This window comes from Trichosurus vulpecula, chromosome 1 (genome assembly GCF_011100635.1).
Source record: "Trichosurus vulpecula isolate mTriVul1 chromosome 1, mTriVul1.pri, whole genome shotgun sequence".
Classification (NCBI taxonomy): domain Eukaryota; kingdom Metazoa; phylum Chordata; class Mammalia; order Diprotodontia; family Phalangeridae; genus Trichosurus; species Trichosurus vulpecula.
Genome location: NC_050573.1, coordinates 545,297,991 through 545,319,905, shown reverse-complemented (window position 1 = coordinate 545,319,905; position 21,915 = coordinate 545,297,991). Strand labels below are relative to the sequence as shown.

The following is a 21,915-nucleotide window of genomic DNA, read 5'->3' as shown; positions in this document are numbered from 1 at the left end:
TATAATGATAGTATTTCATTACCTATTGAGCCTTTAAATATAATAGTTTTCTTGCTTCTCTCTTTTAACCATGTCTATTTTTATTGTTGCTTCATCCGAGTTCATGATTACTATCTCTGTTATTTTGGATTCTTCAGAAGCATATATAATAAATTTTGCTCCTGTTCTTCACCTTTGAAGCTGTATGTTTCAAGTGTATTTCTTCTACTTAACATCTTGTTGGATTCTTCTTTCTAATATATTCTGCTAGCTTCCTATATTTTAGGAGTAAGTTTGTCCCATTCACATTTAAAGTTATGAAATTTTGTTTTTAATTGATGTTTGTCAAGTTCATAATAATAAAAAGGAAATAAAAATACACAGAAGAGAGCAGAAGAAAGTTTAGATGAGAACACACAGTTTTAAATGTAAAAACAAAAGGAAGAAGAAGAGGCTTTTAAAGGAAATTCCGAATAGATTAGAATAAGCAGGATAGTGTTGGTACTGCCTGGTTAAATTTCATGATAAAAACAGGCTATATATAAGAGATGCATGATTTTATATACAGTACTTTTTTCTATTTTTCTTCGAATGTAGAAATTTCATCTTTATTGCTGTTCATAATAATAAAATTCAAATGTTTAAAAATCTATAATAAACACTATCCTTAGAACATATACAAATAAGAACAAGAGGGAGGATCCCTGAACTTGTGTTTTATACACTTTTACAAAAGCGTATCTTGGATTCTAAAAGTAACTTTAAAAAATAATGAAAATTCACTAGGGCTGTGTAAAAGCAATAATAACTAAAGTCATTTGCATTAACTGCTTACCATTATTGCCTAATTACCATGGAGCACATTAACAATGTATGCATATCATCAAATCTATATCAGATATTTTGAAAAAGAAAATTCACTAGTCGCAAAGGGAAGAAAGAATTATTCTCTGGCCTCCAAAGCTACTGAATTGAAATCACCTAGTGTTTCTACTCTTAATATAACACAGAGAATGCTAGAAAAGAAGATAATCAAATTTAAGAGGCAGCTAGGTGGTGCACAAGAGGACGTCCTCTGCCTCATTTCTTACCTAGCCTTAATCACTGAATGGGTGTTGCCTTAGTTAAACTGAAACCTGTTAAAGACTTAGTAAAAAGGCCAAGGTCCCCCACTGAATCTAGGGCCATCTCCAGACATCCTAATCTATATCTTGCCATTGGACCCAGATGACTCTGGAGGAAAAAGTAAGGCTAGTGACTTTGCACAGCCCTCCCTCACTTAAATCCAGTTCACTTGCAAATCATGGCATCACCTCCCTGATATAATGGTCCTCTTTGAGAACAAAGGGCAAACAACAACAACATGAAATAGATACTACAGATGATATTATCCCCATTTTAGAGAGAAGGAAACTGAGGCTTAGAGGGTTAAGTGCCCGTGGACAAGTGTCAAAGGGGCAATTTGAACCCAGAGACCTGCTGCCTCTAAAAATTGCTAATTAAGATGTAAAAGTTCTTGCATACAAATCTTCAGGGGTGATGTGGTTAGTGTTTTGTATCCTGTAAATACTTAATTGAAGGTGGCAATATGATTTCCAAGATAGGGGCTTTACACAGAGTAATTTCTGTTATAATTAATTTTAGTCATGTAGAAGGTTTCTTCCTCCCTTGCCTGTTCCCAATATTGACTTAACAACTGAGATCTAGTAGGAAGCCTATAAAACAATGCTTTTCTAACACAGAAAGAAAAGTTAAAATTGTGAACAACTTTAAAAATTGTTTTAAAAAACAGCATTCTCCCAACTTGAAAGTAATGGTCAGTGTTAGTGACATTCTGTCAAAGTTAAAAAGTGCACCCCTGCCTCCTATTAAATGATAAACCGTTGTCCAGCAATGTATTTTGTAAGGGAATTTGTTGGAAGGTGTCTCTTGTTGTCAAGATAAATTGTGTTGGTGATTTAAAAAATAACATGTAGCAGTGCTCTGCACAGGAGTAGGCATTTAGCAATTTAAAAAAATTATGTTGTTTAAAAAGCATAATGTTCTCAGTAATATTCCTGCCGACATTCTGGAAAGCATTACGATGAGTGGAAAGAGAGCTGGCTTTGGATTCAAAGGACCCAGATTCACTAACTCTGCCACTTAACTATTTGTATGACCTTGTCAGTAGTCAGTGAACCTTGATTAAGTAGCTACCCATGCCAGGTACTCAGGAATACAAATATTTAAGAAAGAGAAAATTCCTGCCCTCAAGGGGCTTACAGATCTAAGGGGAGGATGACAACACATAAAAGAAGGCTGAAATGTGGGAGGGGGTGGGGAAGGGCATGGTGGAGAAACCAAAGGAGTCCAAAAAGGGGTCCTGGGACAATGAGCAGGATAGGAAATGAAAAGTTGAGATGTCTTTCCTTTCCCTTCTCCTTAATTGGAGGTTGAGGAGTTCATGGCTCCACCCTCCAATCAGAGGGGCCGAGGGTACTGATGGGGTGTGAGTACCAAGGCTGATTGGAGCTTGCAAGATGATGAGTTTTCCCAATGGTTTTATCGAGGACATGGTAGAGTACTCAAAGATGTCCAAAATGAATGCAGCTGTGTGGGAAATAGGTAAGATCTTTGGCAAGGCGTGAACTCACTGGCCCTCGCATTCTCATCTGTCTCATGAGGAGGCTGGAGGAGGATGGAGTAGATTGGCTCTAAGTCTAGGGAACTTAAGTATGGGGAGAAGCAGGATAGGGTGCTTAGATTTGAGAGTCAGGTCCCATTCTTCTGGTGCCAGTACATTGTCTTCAGAACCCTCAAACTTCACACTTGGCCCTTAAGGGTTATCTTTAGTCTAACCCTCTTACAGACTGATGATAAAGCACTTTGACATCCATCACTCCAAGTCACAGGAAGACCAAAATGAATGTATTGCTGTACTAATTCAAGTCCTGAAAGGCACTGATTGCCCTGTATGGTTTGTTGTCCTAATGCCTAAAGAAGATTCTCAAAATTGGAGGGAGGGGGAAGGGGGGAGGGGGGAGGAATTAGAATGAAGAACATCTGAAAAGTGAATAAGAGTGAAGTTAAGGGGGAAAAAAAGAGATGGGAGGGGTGATTTTATGGCAAAACCCTTAAAAATAGTGAGGGTGGAATTTGTGGGAAGATCATGGAGTTGAAATAATTAGGAGAGTAGACTCTGGGGGCACTAGGTGGCTCAGTGCATAGAGAGCTCGAGTTCAAATCTGCCCTCAGACACTTACTAGCTGTGTGACCCTGGGCAAGCCATTTAACCCTCTCTGCCTCAGTTTCCTCATCTGTAAAATGAGCTGGAGCAGAAATGGCAAATCACTCCAGTATCTCTGCTAAGACAACTTCAAATGGGGTCATGAAGAATTGGACAGGACTCGACAAGAAGACGGTCAGACCTGGCTTATTAGCTGTGTGAACACGGACAAGTTACAGCACATGGGATAGAGCGATGGGTCTGAAATCAGGAAGACCTGAGTTCCAGTCCAACCTCAGACACTAACTAGCTGTGTGACCCTGGGCGAGTCACTTTGCCTGCATTTCCTCATCTGTAAAAATGGGGACAAGAACAGCACCCTCCCCCACAAGGTTGTCCCGAGGATTAAATGAGGTATTTGTAAAAGTGACTGACACATAGTGTGCCAGAAACTGTAAAATGCTTATTGACTTCCCACCCCCCCCACCCCTTACCCTCTTTGGGTCTCACTTTCGTCTTCTGTAAAATGGGGGGTGGGGTGGGTGGGTCTGCTTACCTCACATGTGGTGGAAATCCAGAAAGCATGTGATAGACTATAAAACACTGTAAACAGAAGGGGTCATTGGGTTTTCAGTGGTCCCTGAAGCTGGTCAGTGTGTTTGGGAATACACTTGGGGAAGGATCTGAGTTAAATTGAGAGGGTGCAGCTAAGGAGGTGAGAACTGAGGGGCGATTCTAAGGAAGTTTAGCTATCTCGGGCTACAGTGGACAGGGGGCATGGGAAAACTGGAAGAGGGAAAGCAAGTTTGGGTTCAGAAGATTTTTGAGAAGGGGCGGGGAAACAACTCGAGGGAATTTGGGGTGAAGGGATGAGCATTGGGAGAATTCAGCAGATTTGGGTCGGGCGTCTAGGGGAGGGATGTGGAATTCCTGAGGGCAGACTGTGACGGCGAGAATGCTGGCTGTGAATTGCCGGAGGCTGGGTACCAGCGGACGGTCGGAGGGCTCTCCCCTGGGTGGGGTGTGTGTGCGGAGAGGGGGCTGACACGCCCACTGCGGCGGGGCTCCACTCTCCCAGGGCCCAGGACGGACAGCGGCAGGAGGGGCTTCTACCACCTCGCTGTCACCCAGCTTGCCCCCGGTCTGGGAGGCGGGGAGTTCGGGGGGGTTGGCTCCTCCTCCTCCTCCTGTAGCCTCGGCCCGGTGGTCGCAACACTGCCCCCACCCTTAGCCTGAGCCTGAATCTCAGCACCTGCCACCAGTCTCAGCTCAGCTTCCCCCCCACCCCCGGCCCGCCCTCCTCCTCCTCTAGTTGCAGTGGCTCGGGGAGGAGGAGGAGGAGAAAGACAGAGGAAGAAAAAGGAGGCGGGAGCTGGAGCAGCTGGGCCAGGGGGTGGCCTGGCTTTGGAACCCGTCTAGTGGCCAGAGCTCCCCCTCCGCGGAACTGAGACCAGGGCGGTGTCTCCTCTGCAGGTAAGGGAGGGGAAGCCCTCATGGGAGGGGGTCAGGGTTGGGGAAAGTTTCCCGGACTTGGGATGGGACATTGAAGAAAGCAGAAAAGAGATCTACCCCATCCTGGCCCGAGCTCTCTACCCTGGGCCCCAGTGCCTCTCGGACATGGGGGATGCAGTGCTGGAAGACCTTTCCCTCCCTTTTTTCCGTGCCGCCCTCGGTGAATGGGTTTCCTTTGGGCGGGTCTGGGATGGGAGTCGGCTTTCCCCAGTTCCGCAGCGCGAGGAGCCAGCCCCCACCCTGGGAAGGCCGGCGAGGTTGGGGTCAGGGTGAGGGCTGGAGGCATTCCTAAAAGATCTGTACTTTGCCCTGTGTCGACAGAGTATATCGATTCAGCGATTACAGGGCCGGACGTGGGTTTCTGGAAGTCCAAGGCAGGGCCTTTAACAGTTAAATTTCTCTTGCAAAACCTGCTTTAATAAAAAAAAAAGTTTTCACAAATTGCATTGGGAGCCTAAGCATCTTTGCCCTTCCCCTGTGCTTGGGAGAGTCTATGCCTGCAGTGAGCCGCACCAGTCGTTAAAGGGGGTGCCTGTCTGTCTGTCTGAGGCGGTGTATGGGAAAGATGGGACTGCACATTTGCTGATCTCATGTGGCCGGCACATCGTTAGCCTCCATCAGATTCAGCGCTCAGGGCTCTTGTAGTTGGGTCAGCTTCTCTCCATTTAGCTCTGCGGGACGATGAACACATCAGCAGAAACATGTCCTAAGTCTTTCTGGATAAATACCTTGCCTGTCTCTGTCTGTAGGTTTAAAGTGTGTGCTTGTCGCTCTCTCCATGTCTGTGCCTGCCTATCAGTGTGTGTGGTGGGGAGGGATGGATAGCCTCTTGTCCTTGGCTGTGCTCTACAGAGAACCTACCTCCCCTTTAAGTAAAAAGATGTAGTTGCAGTGTGCTTGTTTCAGAAAACCCAAAATAGGCAGGCAAGGATTTTTGGGCCATTGGCTGTGTTAGTGATTTGGGTCGTCATAAAATATTCAGCAGCCGTAATGATTTGTTTTCAAAGTGACTTTATAGATGAGGAAGCATTTCTGTTTATTTGTGGTGTCCAGCTACTTTAAAAAAAAATCCTTAAAACCGTATGCTTGTGGAAAGATTTATTGTCCTTAAGGAGGGCCTTTGGCTTAGGATGTGGGCATGGCATCCTTGCAGCTGTCCTGCCATTCTATAAAGTGATTTCTGAAATGCTTTCCAATTGATACTATTTTAAAACATTTTCTGCCGGTCTGGCTTCTGTGGTGTTGACTAGTCCGTGGGATTTGGCCAATCCGTCTTTACACACAGTAGGTAAATTCTGGCTGTGCCACAGCAGATGAGTCTGGGTATCATTCTGCTAGTCCTGAAATATTGCAGAATTATCTTAGTTCTCAGGTTGCATTTCTGGGCTCCCCTGTGCCTCTGGATAAGCAGCTCAGCAGTGTGTGTATAATATATATTATTATGAGAAATTTTGATGAAAATGATTTTATCTCCCTTAGATCACTTAGTTTTAAGATGTAAATTTGATGAAATTAAAAGGACCAAATAAAGTGCTTTTGGGAATAGAGCACAAAAATAACAGTGTTTGTGTTATGTAGCTACTTTAGGGGGACTTACGTTCTCCAAATTAAACTCTGAACTCAAGGATATTTCATATGCACAAGACCTTGCAGTAAAATGTTTTTTAATCAGATGGACTAAAATTTAACCACTTCTTCCCAGGAGTTCTTTTCCCCTTTACCAATTTGTTTTTCCATCTTATTCATCAACATGATCACCCCAGGTCAACTATGGCTTAATGGAGAAGAAACCAAGGGTGGAGTCAGAAGACTTAGGTTTAAGTCCGGTTCTGCAATTTACAACCTACTGATGGGGGTGTGATGAAATCCTAGAGCCAGTTAGCGGATGGTGAGGTGGCTGCTCTGGACCCCCTACCCAAATAGAGGATTTGGAAGGAGGTCTCCCTACCCTCTACCCTCGCTAAAGAAGATACATTGTATAGGTATTTTCTTCCTCCCTCCCTCCCTCTGTGTCTCTGTCTCTCCATATATATGCATATTCATATTTTCATACACATGCTATAGTGGCTTGGGTCGTTTGTGTTTTTTACCTGTTATTATTTAAATCGGAAAGAGCTTACAGATGTTTCAAAGGAAGGAGAAAATGAAATTTAAAGGAGAAAGTCTGGAAAATTGAATAGGAAGAGAAAGGATTCAGTGGAAAGGGAGACTATTGATAAAATGTGAACTATTATAAAGGCATTGTTAGAAATTAAGATATTGCCATAGTATCCAACCATGAATTTTAGGGTTTTGTATCATTGTACGAAGGACAAATAATAGCTTTTCTGAAACTCATACAACCTCCTCCCCGCCAAGTTCTTAGTTAGACTTTTTGAGGCTACCAGGGTATAATTGCTGAAATCATAGCCAACTCTCAATTATCTGTGTAGGGATTGGTGAATCAAACATATACAGAGTGGATTTTATTTCAAGGTAGCTTACACTTTAATTAAACGAAGCCAAACATAATTGTAAAAATGAGCTTGATGAGAAAAAAGACACATAACATCCTCTTTACTTAAATAAATTAGGTTTGTTATCCATTGGTTATTTGTGCCTCTGTTTCCTAACATTAACCAGGATTATTGAATGTACTTCTTTTAGCACATAAATCATATTTCAGGGGACATAGACTTGGTGAGCCTCCTTAGCACATCTTATAGATGGGGTAAGACTCAAAATGTTACATGATAAAGAGGTGGAATCTTACCAAAAAGTGGAAAAACAATCCTACACTTTGGATCTCGTCCTACCCATGGTTTTTTCTCTTTGTTAAGAATCTACTTCTAATTTGTCGTCCAGGTGCCAAGCAGTGCCAGAAGTTGGATGTGGGAAACGATATGGTATAATTCAGAGGATGGGACTTGGAGTCAAAGGGCTTGGCTCATGTGTGACCTTGGGCAAGTCACTTTGCCTCTGGGCCTCAGTGTTGTTTATTGTTGAGTTATTATGAGAAATTATTATGAGAATTATATGTTATTATATATAAATTATTATGAGAAATTTTGATGAAAATGATTTTATCTCCCTTAGATCACTTAGTTTTAAGACGTAAATTTGATGAAATTAAAAGGACCAAATAAAGTGCTTTTGGGAATAGAGCACAAAAATAACAATGTTGAGTTGTTTTCCAGGGTCATGTCTGACTCTGCCATGACCCCATTTGGGGTTTTCTTCGGAAAGATACTGGAGTGGTTTGTCATTTCCTTCTCCTGCTCATTTTACAAATGAGGAAACTGAGGCAAACAGGGTTAAGTGACTTGCCCAGGGTCACACAGCTAGTAAGTGTCTCAGGCCAGAACTAGGGAAGATGAGTCTTCTTGACACCTGAGGTCAGGCACTCTATCCACTGCACCACCTCAGTTTATACCCATTAAATGAGAATATATTAGACTCCGCAAGTTCCTTGCAGTTCTGATAGTCTATGAATTTCTGCAAGATGAAGGAAAATCAGTCAGGGACTCTGGCAATCTGAGTATCAGTGAATTGGTCTAATGTTCTAGAATTTAGGAAGGCACAGCACTGCTGAAATGATGCTGCTTGTTGATTTGCAGCCTCCAAAATAAAAGTATAATGGAGAGATTCTCTGCCTTCTATCACCATGCATTTAAGCATTATTCTTCTCGGTTGCCGTGAGACTTGGCTGTGTGACTTCCTGAGCCAAAAGCCCAGACTGACTCTCTGATCATAGTATAATATGAATACTTTGGCTTCTTCTCTTAGAGCCAGGGTGCTATATCTACCCCCATAGGATTGCAAGGGGGTTAATCCTGAGAGGTTGGAGTGTTTCTTTTCACTATCACTAATAGCTGGATCCCTGTCTGTGTCTCCCATTCCATTTATCCATTTAATATCAATAACATTTTACAAAGATATATTTGCCTCAATGACATAGCAACGAACAGTTCCCTCAATACTTCTCAACTATACCCTCCCCTCCTATCACTTTAGATTCAGGAAGAGTAGCCTGAAAACTTAGCTCATTTCCAATAGAGCGCTGGTCCCACCGAATCTGTGTGCAAAAACAGCGTTGATGCTGCCTGAGCCCTGGTTTCAGCTTTCATTGGCATAGGTTTAGATGGGCACTTCCTGCCTCTGGAGGCATCGATGCCAGCTGGCTACAAAACCCAGCCTAGAATGCTGGGAGACCAGAGTGCCCACCAGACCCCTCAAAGTCACCAGATGGTGGGTGCTCTACCACCTCCATCTAGAAGGGAAACAGACAACCAGTCAATCAGTAAACATTTATTAAGCACTTACTGTGTACCAGGAAAAAATTAGAAAAAAATCATGGGTAGGACGAGATCCAAAGTGTGGGATTGTTTTTCCATCTTTTGGTACGATTCCACCTCTTTATCATGTAACATTTTGAGTCTTATCCCATCTATAAGATGTGTTAGGGAGGCTCACCAAGTGTAAGTCCCCTGAAATCTGAGTTATGTGCTAAAAGAAGTACTAAGGGCTGGGACTACAAAAGAAGGGGCAAAGATAGTCCCAGCCCTCAAGGAGCGTCCGGTCTAATGGGAGAGACAAACAGAGACACCAAGGACTGGGGCAGAAGGCACCGTGTCCTTTCCACTTACAAGATCTTTCACTGTTTGCAAAAGGGAGTAAGCATTTATTAAGCGCTGAGCACTTACCAAGCATTTAAGCCTCATAATAACCCTGAGGGGTAGGTGCTGCTATGCCCATTTTACATTTGAGGAAACTGAGACAGACCCAAGTTAAATGACTTGCCCGGAATCACACAGCTAGGAACTGCCCGAGACTGGATTTGAATTCAGGTCTTCCTAACTCCCATCTCATAGCTCTTTTCACCATGAATTGAAGCGAGGTAAAGAGCAACGGCGGAAGCAGACTGAGACCATTCGAAGGCCTTGGCTGGAGCCTCCCATTCACCGTGTGATCGGTCAACCTGAACCAGTCCCAGAATATCTCTGTCGGCTCCACAGTCTCTGCAGGGGACTTCCCCCACACTTCATGACTCTCTCCCAGATCCAAGCTCCCTAGCCTCCTCCAGGTGGAGAGGCCGCACCAACTGGGCCTCCACCAGGCTCCGCGTTACAAGAGGATAAGAACTTTAGAGCTGGGAGGATGAAGATGAAGATGATGATGATGGTGGTGATGATGATGATGATGGTGATGATGGTGGTGGTGGTGGTGGTGATGATGATGATAAAGATGAAGATGATGAAGATGGTGGTGGTGATGATGATGATGATGGTGAAGATGAAGATGGTGGTGGTGGTGGTGGTGGTGGTGGTGATGATGATGATGATAAAGATGAAGATGATGAAGATGGTGGTGGTGATGATGATGATGATGGTGAAGATGATGATGGTGGTGGTGGTGATGATAAAGATGAAGATGATGATGGTGGTGGTGATGATGATGATAAAGATGAAGCTGATGAAGATGATGATGGTGGTGGCGGCGATGATGATGATGGTGGTGTTGGTGGCAGCTAACATTTATGTAGCACTTCATTGTATGCCGGTCACTGGGCTAAGTGCTTTTACAGTTATTCTCCCCTTGGGTCTTAACAGCAGCCCTGGGAAGTAGGTGCTCTTATTATCCTCATTTTACAGATCAGGAAATTGAGTCAAACAGGTTCAGTTGCTTGCCCAGGGTCCCCCAGCTAGGAAATGTCTGAGGCTGGATTTGAACTCAGGTCTTGATTGCAAGCCCAGTGCTCTATCCCCCTGCCTAGCTAGAAGAACCTAGAGGCCATCTGGAGATCAACGACTCATTTTATAGAAGATGAGCTGTGTCCAGAGAGGTTAAGGCCCCTGTCCAAGACCAGACAGCTAGTAAGTGACGTTGGCTCCTCTGACTTGCGCTCTTTTCAGTGTTGCCTGAGAATCTTGATGGCAAGGAAATCCACTGATTTAATTTTTTAGAATGAAGATTATTTTAGTGTTGGATCTTGGCCTAGTATAAAAGAACTGTTGCTATCCCAAAGAAGAATCTTGATTTTGCTTTTCAATAATTGTGTCCTGCTTTAAATAAAAAAGACAAATGAACATCTAACTTATATAACATATATAAATTAGGGAAATTTTTAGTCTCATAGACAGATTTTTTTGCTTTACAAAAGATCCTATTTGTGGCAGAGTGCTTTTAAATAATTATTGTAATTTTCTCATCTATTAAAGGGGAGAGAAGGGAATAACAATTTATACAGCACCTCCTGTGCTCCGGGCACTGTGCTAAGCACTTTTTACAAATACTATCTCATTCGATCCTCACAACAATCCTGGGAGGTAGGGGCTATTATGATCCCCATTTTACAGATGAGGAAACTGAGGCAAGCAGTTAGGTGACCCGCCCCGGGTCTCACGGCTGATCGGGATCTGAGGCCCGGTTTGGACTTCCTGCCTCCAGACCAGGCACTCTCTCTACTGTGTCACCTAGCTGCCGGTTTCTCTGAGGTGACTCCCCAGAAGTGAAGAGTGTCTCACAACCTAACTTAAGAAAAGCACAAAAGATGCTCTGAATATACGTATAGCCAGTGGGTCGATCAAAATGCAGTAGCTGTTACTTCCATGCATGGTTGTTTTGTTGTTTAAGACTTTTTTTTCTTGTCTGAAGGGGAAGTATCTTTTAGACTAAATGATTAGTCCAAGTTCTAACATTATCTGCAGTGCTTCATTCACATCCGTAGTCCCCTTTCTCTGCAAAGAAGAGAAGGAGGTGTGCCTCATGTCTTCGGGTGGGGGAGGATGGTAACCCTGGTCATAGTTACATAGCTTCAGTTTACTTCTTTTGCTGTTCTTTCCATTTACATTGAGTCATTATGTGTATTGTTTTTTCTGGTTCTGCTTACTTCACTGAATTACTTTTTCATTTTACACCCCCCCCCCCCCGCTTTTAAAATGGAAGGCAACAGGATATTCAAGGAAAAAAGTTATAGGAAAAAAAATGGCTTGGGAGGGAGCAGAGGAAGGGAGTATCAGTCATTATTTGTAAAGATCATTAAAACTTCAGCTAAAAGTCAGGAGGTGGTTTCTTTGGTTTCCTTTCAAAAATCAACAGAGAAAACCTGGGAGATTCAATGAAGTCCTAAAATATGTGCTAATGGCTGTAATTCCAATTAGGTAGAGCTTATTCACACTACCTTCCTGTCCTAAATTCCCTATTTCTGGGAGTCAGTGAGACAACAAGCATTTATTAAGTGCTTATTATGTGCCAGGCCCTGTACTAAGTGCTAGGAATTTAAAGAAAGTTAAAAACATGTTTACTCCTCCTATACCCCCATGCCCTTCCTCCACCCTACCCCCTAATCTAGTGTCAAATACCTTTGGCAAACTCAAGTTAGTTAAGGTCATACCTCTGAGAAAGCTTGGATTCAAGGAGACTTTGTGATTCACCCTGTGTTAAAGAAAATCAGAACTTGTGTCAATGGACAATCACAGTAAGAGAACTAGATTTGGAATCGGTTGACCAGAGATTAAGACTTTGTTCTTGCTACTTATGTGACATTGGGCAAGTCATAACCTCTCAGGCTTCAGTTTTCTTACTTGTAAAATTGAAGGGATTGAACTGGATAACCTGTAAGATTCCTTTGTTCTAAACTGTTCAAAAATTCTTGGCCTACTCTATGGTGTTACTTAGCTGCTTTCTTTTTACTTGGTAGGTACATATCTTGCCTGTCCAAATCCTACTCATTCTATGGGGCCAAGTCCAAAGCCCACCAAGCCTTCTGTGACCATTCCAGTTAGCAGAACAGGAGCTCTAAATCAAAGAACAAGAACCTTGGAACTTCTATCTAGACTACTCACTTAACACTTCATTACACAATGCCTTTGTAATAGAGTATGCTTAATTCATCATCATTCTGTTCTTTCTATCTATCTATCTATCTATCTATCTCTTCTCTACTTGCTTCTTAATTATAATCAGGATTTCACTTGTACCCTGTAGTCTAGGGCCAAAATTTGGGGTTTACACACAGTGGGTTCAGTCTTGGGGTTGCTTCATCAGGTATCCTCTTAGCTTCTGTCTCTACACACATATTTCCTTTTAGGAACATCAGAATTTGGCTCATTTTGCCACTATCTAGAGTCTTTTCTGGAGACTCCCTTAGCTCATGTCTAGGTCTCTACAGAAACCATAGAGGATATCAATTTCCATGCAAGCACTCAGGCTAACAATATATCAAATACGGAACAGGCTTTGTATAACATGACTCTTAAAATGGGAAAGGCTTGCACCAAAGATTATAAACCGTGAGTTCTTTTTGGCAGTTTGGTGAAACTCATGGACTCTTTCAGAGAGTCTTTTTTTTAAAATGCATATAATAAAATACATAGGGTTACAAAGAATCAGTTGTATTGAAATACAGTGATCAAAATGATTCTTAACCCCCAGGTTAAGAATCTCTGCTATAAGCAATCAAGACAGCTCTCCTTTCCTCTCTGGTTTGGTCTTCATCCCCCTGAGAGATTACTCTAAAATTGAAGCCACCCATCTACCCCCAACAGCAAGGGAAAAGCATTTAGGACTGATCCAGAATAGACCTTTCTTCCAGTTAGCCTTATCTTCCCAGAGACTTGTACAGTTAATTCCAGGATTGTAGTACTACCCTTTTTGGGGTCTCTCCCAAAAATAAAATACTTGAGGTTGCTAAAGAATGCATCCTCCCCCCATTCCAAAACCTACACAGTCTACATTACGGACTAGCAGAGAATAAGGCCTGGGCTTGCTCTCATTCGCGGCTGTGATTGGTGATTTTTTTGGCTCCAGCTCTCACTTGTTCTAGGAATTCAGCATCTTCTCCCCAGGAGACATGGTCCAGGAACCTGGTATTATCTAGAATTGCTCTTTAACATCCAGGAAGCTTGGTCCCAGATTCTCTGCTTGTCCCAGAGCTTCTGTCACTCCACAGTGCTTCCTCTGCTGCTGGCTCTCATTCCTACAGCTTCTCACATCGTCCAGGAACTCATTATAACTGGAATGCTGCCCCCCACTACTGCCGTTTCTGAGGCCTCGGTGCCCTTTGGTAGCCTGGAAGACGTATAGGCTTCTTCTGCTTTTGGCCCTCTCCATCCCTGGGTTTATTCTCTTTCAAGGACTAGGTCGAAGGACTTAGCTCAGTTTGTATGACTTAGTTCTGACTCAATCAATGCTTCCTAAATGTGATATTAATAAGAATGTTTACACTCTGTATAGAGAGATTGCTTCAGCACTAGGTGGCCGTGAGGACCAACTCAGGAACTTGCCCTGTCTACACTTACGGTCATAGGATCATATGTGTGAGAAGATCGTAGGTATGATCAGAAGTCACTTAATCCACCCTCTTCATTCACAGATGAGGAAACAGACCCAGAAAGGTGAAGTGATTTACTCACTAAATCCAGGGCTCTTACAGCTGCCCCCAAATCCAGGAGGACCAGTCTCACAGAAAATCCCAAAAGGGTTTTGGCTGTTTCATCATTTAACTAAACTATGATCCAGATTATTTCATGAAGTTGTCTTTTTTTATTACTGGAAAAACAGGTACCGTAAATATTAAAACATTTACTACCAGTTCTTGTATTTCCAGGAAAATCTTACAGAGAACCTGCTTTGCATAAAGACAAGAAGCCAGGGAGATGGAAGGTTGGCTTTCTGGTGTCCCTTCCCAGTCCTGCCAATGAATTACTCATGTATAATTTTGTTGAAATTCTCTGTGCCCGAGTGCCTCGATCTATAAACATTAGGTAATAGACTGAAACTGTTTTGAATAAATGCTTGTTTGAATTGAAAGTAAAATTTAATAGAATGTGCTGGCACATTAGGCCGCTTGCTTAGGCCCCAACCCTTTTCTCAGTTCAGTTCAATAAGCTACTGGTTCAGAGTACCGTGCCAGGTACTGAGAGGGGGGGACGTAACAAAAGTTTACGTAAGACAATATTGTCTCGAACTCAAACAGAAATTGGGATCTACCAATGCATACCTAAGGATCCCTGCAGACCTCATATTGAATTAACTTGAAAATGCAACATGGTCTGTGTTTTACTGTATTTTTATTTATTTTGTTAAATATTTCCTGATGACATTTTAGTCTTAGTTTTTCTGTACTTTCGAGCGTTGTTGGTTATTGATACCTCTGATAACACATGGCTTCTTCCCCCATGGATCCTGTGGTTTGTTAGGATGATAAGGAAAACACAGGTCACTATAACATGAAGCAAGTTATACATAAGTGCCTTAGAAACTAGGGGTGGAGGAAGGGAGACAGCAAGGGAGAGGAGGCCAGTGGTTTCAAACTCTTGATCAGCACTTGATAAGCACTTTATTTATTGATTAAAAAAATTTAAAATAAAATTGGAGGCACGCTCCTCCAATAGATACGTGCTTGTTTATAAGTTATATACTTGTATTATTGTACTATTATATCATGTACATTATAAAATTTCACAAAAATAAATATTTTAAAGGGATGAAAGTTGGGCACCTAGGTGGCACAATGTGCTGGGCCTGCAGTCAGGAAGACCTGAGTTCAAATCCAGCTTCAGATCCTTACTTATAGCTGTGTGACCCTGGACCAGTCGTTTAACCCTATTTGCCTCAGTTTCTTCATCTGTAAAATGAGCTGGAGAAGGAAATGACAAACCAGTATCTTTGCCAAGAAAATCCCAATTTGGGTCACGAAGAGTCCAACACAACTAAACACCAAAAAGGAGTGAGAGGTGAAATGAACATTTAAAAAATTTACTAATAGTACAAAAAACCCTCCTCTTTTGCTCTTTAGAGCAATGTGATTGAATGTGCTGCATTGTTTTGAAAAATCTCTTGTTAATAGCCTGAGCATGGGCCAGACTTATAAAATAATAATTGTTTATTGGTAATTAGTTATTCAGTTAATTTGACCAGTGTGGGTAAAGTTTAAAAAATATTTTAAAACTTAAAGATATAGAATGCAATAATCAAATAAAAATCATAATTGTCTGTGAACATAACAGTTTTCCAGCAGGAGTCGTGTTTTCCTGTGTATGGATATCTTGTCTATATGTGTGAAAAAAAAACAATCAAAAGAAAAAAAGTCTCTGATTTCAACTCAGGAAGCTTTCAATGTCAATCTGTTCCTCTTTCCTTACATGGTTCTGCTTAATGGATGGCATCCTACTTTAATTATCTATAAGTTTGGATATTTTAGTTTCGTTTTTGTATGCCTGTGAGGAGAAAGCCAATTTGGGTGGATTGTAGAGTGCAGGAAGGGGAATAATATATAATAAGTCTAGAAAGGTAAGTTGGGGCCAGGTTTGAAGAACTTTAAATGCCAAAGAGTTTATATTTGATTCGAGAGGTAATAAGAAGTCATTGGAGTTTGTTGATTGAGAGATGGGGGTTTGTAGGGGAGGATGAAGTGGGCAGACCAGTTCTTTAGGAAGATTACTTGGGTGGGGGGAGGGCAGGTATGTAGATTGGATTAGGGAGATACTTGTCCTGGAGTGGGATTGGAGATATTTGAGGCAGTGAGATCACTTAAAAGGCCATGGTGAAAGTCTAACAGAAAGGTGATGAGAACCTCAAGGAAAGGGATGTGAGGAATGTTGCAGAAACAGAAATGACAGGCTTTGGAAGGTGCTTGGATATGTGGGGAGAGTTGTAAGTAAGGAATCAGAGATAAAACCAAGGTGATGGACATGGGTGATGGGAAGAATAGAGTACAGTAACAGGCAAATCTGAAAGAGGGGGTGGAATTGGGGGACAAGTTAGTGTAATGAAATCCTCAACTGATCCCAGCTCATCCATACCTACTCATCCTGTGTGACTCACTGTGTCTCACCATGAAAAGGGTGGGAGTGGAGGTTTATTCACTGGTCACTGCCTAGTCAGAGCCTTCCATTTCCCTGCCAAAGCCACAAGGTGATCTGAAGGAGAGGGGAGTGGGTTGATGTATTGAAAATAGAGAGATTTTCCATTGACACCTGCACACCTGCTTCTGTGGTTGATGCATTCAAGCTTAGGTTATAACTACCCTGAGAGCAGATATGGAAGATTGGGAGCTTGCAAAGTAGCAGTTGGCGGTAGATTATTAGGTTACAATAGATGAAGGGTAGGTATGGTTGCACTGGAAATGAGCCCCTGTGGAGGTTGGAGACATCCTACCCTCCCTCTTAACTAATCATCTGAGGGAAGGTTGTGATGTGGTCCATCTGTTCACCTTCCAATTGACTGAGCACATACCCCTTGGAGTCATACCATAGTCTAGTTCATGAAGTTGGATTTGGATTATAGGTTTAATCCTGAAGGGACCTTAGAAGTCATCTAGTCAAATCCTTTCATTGTACAGATGCAGAAGAACCTGATCTGAATCCAAGTCTTGTGGACTCCAAAGCTAGCGTTCTTTTCACTCTACCACAGTGGACCAGCTACAGAAAAGGGGACATTTTTCTCTTGCATCAGTTCCACTTAATTGGAAACAGAGTTGATAACCCATTGATTGCAGAATGGCTAAATACATTGTGTCGCACAAATGTAATGGAATAAATATTACCGTCCTATACAGAGTACAGAATACAGAGAAGCATGGGAAGATTTACATGGTTGGATGCTGAGTGAAGAAAGAGACAAGAAAATAGTGTGTGTGTATGCAGTGTGTGTAAACATATATACTGTATAATATATGAGACACACAGACATATATATATATATATATGTATGTATGTGTGTGTGTGTGTGTGTGTGTGTGTAGTAATGTAAATGGAAAGAACAACCACAAAACAATCAAAAGTGATTGTTGAGAAATTAGGAAGAAACAAACGTGAGAAGGGAAAGAAACAAGCCTTTATATAGCATCTACTATGTGCCAGGTACCATGCTAAGCACTTTTTACAGATATAAACTTGTAATATATAGAATAATAAATAAATATATCATTTGATCCTCACAACAAGCCTGTGAAGTGAGTCCTGTTATTATTCCTACTTTACGTTTGAGGTAACTGAGGCAAACAGAGGTTAAGTGACATACCCGAGGTCACACAGCTAGTAAGAGTCTGAAGTCACATTTGAATTCGGGTCTTCCTGAGTTTAGCTCCAGCACTCTATGCACTGCTCCTCTAGCTACCTCTGCATGGCACCAGAGAAGACACGTCCAAAGTTTGCAGGGGTGGGGAGGTCCATGGGTAGCTAAGTGGCACACTTTTGTTGATTTTGTTCTCTTTTTTTTCTTTTTCTTTACAGTATCTTCTGTTAAAAGAGAGAGCTTGGAGTAAGGAGGGGAGGGAGGAATACTAGGGGAGAGCAGCTTTCTCCCCCTCCCTGGCCTCCTCCATGTGGGAGACACAAAGGTACTCAGCACATGGGCTAGTCCCTGTAATATAATGCTCCTCTATTACTATTTTCTGTTTTGAATTCAATTTTATCGAACATCATTATTACCACTCCTGCTTTTTGGTTTAAATGGTAGCATGGTCAATTTTAGAATAGCCTTTTTTTTATTTTTAGTTTTTTAATTTCATTTCATTTTGGTCTCCTTAATAGCATTTTATTTTTTTCCAATTACATGTAAAGATAATTTTCAACATTCATTTTTGTAAAATTTTGAATTCCAGATTTTTCTCCCTTTTCTCCCCCTCCCCTCTCCCCAAGATAGCAATTAATCTGATATAGGTTATACATATACAATCATGTTAAACATATTCCCACATTAGTCATGTTATGAAAGAAGAGTCAGAACAAAAGGGAAAAAAAACACAAGAAAGAAAAAAACAAAAAACAGTGAAAATAGTATTTTTGATCTGCTAGAATAGCCTTTAAATTTGAATCATAGATCTTTTAAATTAGATATATTTTCCTGTAAATAATGCATTGTTAGATTCTGCTTTCCAATCTCTTCCTTAACCCTCTTTTTATTTTTATTGGGGATTTTAGCCTGTTTATATTTATGGTTATAATTTTTGGGTTTTTCTATTATTATTTCAAACTTAACAGAGCCACTATAAACAAAGTTCCTCTGTCTTATGTTAAGAAATATCTCTGTTACTTTAACTTGGACTTAGCTTTTATCAGAGATAGGCTCTTCACTTTGGGATTGTCCTGTCCCGTCCCACCCCACCCCGCCTCCACCTTCACCAAAATTGAGTTTCCCTCCTTGTTCATCTGAAACATTCCTCTGAAACTTAGTGATTTAGCTGATAAAATGTCATGAGTGTTCTTCTGTTTTGTTTTATAAGAGCCACTTATTTGTAAAAGTGCTTAAGCACAGTGCCTGCCCCATAGTAGGAACTATATACATGCTTATTGCCTACTCTTTCTCCTTCCATTAAAGACTTACCATTTTTGATTGGGAGACTTGTTTGTTGTTTGAAGACTTCCTTGAAATGGCTATATCTGTCTGTAAACTTTTAAAAGTTTATTTGCTTTTCAGATATTCATCACTTTGTACATATCTTTGTACATCTTGCTAAGTTTCACTGAATAAATAATTCTGGATTCCTATTCCATGCTCCTTAGTTTTGTAATCATCTTCTGATTTCTGCTATCTTCACATAACATCCTTGAAAAGATTGCTGTGATTCTAATTACTTTTCCTTGTCAAATGATTTGTTCACTTATTCTAGCAGTTAGAAGCTTAACTACGATGTGCCTAGGCATTTGAAATCTCAAGTTCTTTATTCTCAATGTATTGTGGATTATTTTGACTTGTACTCTACCAGTTTTAAGTTATTTGAGGAAATTTTCTTTGTCAATTTCCTTAAACATGGTTGCCTAGATTTTTTTGTTGTTGTTTTGCTAAATATCTGGCAATATCATTAGCACTGAATTTTCTGCATAGTGATCTATAATTTAAGTCTGTCACTTTGTTCTAGTAATTTGAATGTTAGTGATTTTTAGCCTTTTTTCCAGATATTCTGCATAGTTTGAAATTCTGTTTTCTTTGAAATTCTTTATTGTCTAGTAAAGTCACTAGACTATCATTTTGTTCCTTATTTTCCCTATTTCTTTATTCGCCTAACTTCTGCTTTCCTCAGGTTCTACTGTTTGGCCTTGTGATGTTCTTAGCTTTGCAAATTCTTATGTTTCTTTGAATGTGTCATTTCTCTATCTGAGGATTGTTTTGGGGATACCTTGCATATTTTCTTCTTGCCAGCTGTAGTCCTTCGGTACTTGCCCGGTTCATTTGCTTTGACTTTGATACTCTGATGTGATCTCATCAATGAGAGTATTCTCTCCAGTTTTGCAAATCACAACTCATCCATGCCTTCTCACCCTATTTAAACTATTGTCCATAGTCTCTGATATATTCATCACAGGGGGTTCAGCCAACAGGAACTTTTCTGATATTATATGGACAATACCATGTTAATTATTCTTCATTCTTACTCCGTAGTATTTTTATATTATTTAGATCTTCTTGTGCTCTAGTATTTTCAAATTGTATTGGTACTTTTCTTTGCTCATTGTTGTTTTCTGTTTTAAGTATTTTTTGGTACTTATGTTTGTTGGAGAAAAGGAGATTTGGGTAAGTTTATATGAGAAGACAGATTCCATTCAGTCCCTCTTCCTTGATATCTTAGATCAGATCAGTCTTGAACAGATATTTGATAGGCAGAAAGGAGAAGGGAAGGATGTATCCAAAGTTGAGGCTGCATGGATCTAGGTACAGTTGTGAGGATGGACACAGCATGTGTGTACAATGATATGGAGACTGGTTTGGTTGGGGTAGAAGCTATGTGTTGGGTAGTTTGGGGAGATCTGGTTGAATAGGGAAGGTATAGACAAACAATAGAGGACTTTGCATGGCAACAAATGGTTACTACATAGAAGTGAGAAAATCATCTTAGGTATATAATTTAAAACTAAGTAAAACTGCCCTATAGGCAAAAAATAGAAAGACATTGGGGTAAATACTAGGGCATGGTAAACCTTGTATATATTACATTGGTAATGTTCTCAAAAGGAAGAAAAGCCTTTAAGTCTCTTTTTGCAGGCATACTTATAGAAATGAAAGCTTTGTGGAAGGAAACAATTGATTTTTTTTCACCTTGAACTTTTGAAATTATTTTTTTACGGCACATTAGTAATAGGACCCATGTAGCTATTCTTATTCCTTCCCTCCTTGTGCATGACTTTAGGACTAAAAATGTTAACTGGCTTAGGATGTGGCTGCCACTGAAGTCATTTCATTTGGAAATGTTTATTGGGTTCTGTCCCAGTCTTTCAAACGGGGCCACAATGTATAATGCTAGCAAATACTACCTTCTGAAGGTTGGGTCTCTCCTTTTTAATGTTTTAACCTGTGCTTCCAAGTCACCAGCAAGTGCAACTTAATAAATTGCTTCTTCATTTGACTAATGGCAGGCGTAATCATCTGTATGTAAGTAGAATGGCATACCCTGCTTATTTTGCATGCTCTTGGTAATGTGAATTTATTTAATAGACAAGCTAATGTGAATTTTGGATATGAAATTATTCTGCAGAGAAAAGAAAGATCAGATCTGGGTAGAATATTTTTAAATATTAATTAAAGCAGTACCTTTTACCACAGCTCTCTAAAGTGATTTGAGCACTTCACAGACATTACCTCATCATTAATTTTCACATTCTTCTGTAATAATTATTTGGCAAGTATTATGGTCTCCATTTGGGGACAGAATATAGTGGATATTCAGTATACTAACAACAAATTTAGGACATTTCCTGACTACAAATCAAATTTAGAAGTGAAAGAGACATGTCATTTGTTGGATGTTTTCTTTCCCATGCTTCTCAAATAATCCTACAAGTTACATTGTCTTAGTGCACATATCAAAGTTCATTGAATTTTGGGGCACCAAGAATCTTTTTGGTATTTTGCTTCTGGGGAAGAGGAGGAGGAGGAGGAGGAAGGAGGTATTAAGGAAATATCAGTGGAACCTAGATCTATGTTGCAGTTGTAAATCTATGTTTTAGGGGAATCTTTATATATTTATTTATCTCACGTTTTCCCTTGCTTATGTTTTGGCAATTTACCTTACGCAGGATTCTAGAAAAGAAATGTCTGAGTCCAGAGCTCTACTCAAGAGCTGTTAGAAAGGTTGAGAAGCTGTTTGTTCTGTCTCTAGCTTTCCGTATGACATTGGACAAATTGTTTAATCTTCCTGTAATGAACGTCATCACCCAATCCTCTAAATAGAGATAATGTGCTTGGAGCTTCCTTACTGCATAGGGATGTTGGGAGAATTAGTAAGATAATGATGTTGTATA

At 40.8% G+C, this 21,915-nt stretch overlaps 1 protein-coding gene across 1 annotated transcript in view; it reads left to right on the top strand.

The window, feature by feature from the left end:
- Window positions 1-17,970: 17,970 nt before the first annotated feature.
- Window positions 17,971-21,915, top strand: part of FRMPD1 (FERM and PDZ domain containing 1) — a 125,647-nt gene continuing 121,702 nt past the window's right edge. The window contains exon 1 of the mRNA XM_036741549.1: window positions 17,971-18,017. The gene's annotated coding sequence lies outside the window, so the exon portion shown is untranslated. The remainder of the gene's footprint in view (window positions 18,018-21,915) is intronic.